Source organism: Bombus pyrosoma, unplaced genomic scaffold (assembly GCF_014825855.1).
Source record: "Bombus pyrosoma isolate SC7728 unplaced genomic scaffold, ASM1482585v1 HiC_scaffold_4725, whole genome shotgun sequence".
NCBI classification, from domain to species: domain Eukaryota; kingdom Metazoa; phylum Arthropoda; class Insecta; order Hymenoptera; family Apidae; genus Bombus; species Bombus pyrosoma.
Genome location: NW_025219985.1, coordinates 1,236,244 through 1,237,390, shown reverse-complemented (window position 1 = coordinate 1,237,390; position 1,147 = coordinate 1,236,244).

Below are 1,147 nucleotides of genomic sequence, written 5' to 3'. Positions count from 1 at the left end.
ATTACGATATAACGTATAACGTTATATAGCATTACGTTATAACGTATAACGTTATATGGTAATACGTTGTGACATATATCGTTATGTAGTATTAAGGTATAACGTGTAACGTTATGTTGTATTACGGTATAACGTATAACGTTATGTAGCATTGCGATATAACGTATAACGTTATATAGCATAACGTTATATGGCATAACGTTATAACGTATAACGTTATATAGCATTACGGTATAACGTATAACGTTATGTAGCATTACGATATAACGTATAACGTTATGTAGCATTACGGTATAACGTATTACGTTATGTAGCATTACGATATAACGTATAACGTTATATACCATAACGTTATAACGTATAACGTCATGTAGCATTACGATATAACGTATAACGTTATGTACCATAACGTTACAACGTATAACGTTATGTAGTTTTACGTTATAACGTATAACGATATATGGTAATACGTTATGACGTATAACGTTATGTAGTATTACGGTATAACGTATAACGTTATGTAGCATTACGATATAACGTATAACGTTATATAGCATTACGTTATAACGTATAACGGTATATGGTAATACGTTTAAACGTGTAACGTTATGTTGTATTACGGTATAACGTATAACGTTATGTAGCATTACGCTATAACGTATAACGTTAAATGGTACTACGTCACGACGTATAACGTTATGTAGCATTACGATATAACGTATAACGTTATATAGCATTACGTTATAGCATATAAGGTTATATAGCGTAACGTTATAACGTATAACGTTATATGGTAATACGTTATGACGTATAAGGTTATGCAGTATTACAGTATAAAGTATAACGTTATGTAGCATTACGTTATAACGTATAACGTTATGTAATTTTACGTTATAACGTATAACGATATATGGTAATACGTTATAACGTATAACGTTATGTAGCATTGCGGTATAACGTATAACGTTATGTAGCATTACAGTATAACGTATAGCGTTATGTAGCATTAAGATATATCGTATAACGATATATAGCATTACGTTATAACGTATAACGTTATATGGTAATACGTTGTGACATATATCGTTATGTAGTATTAAGGTATAACGTGTAACGTTATGTTGTATTACGGTATAACGTATAACGT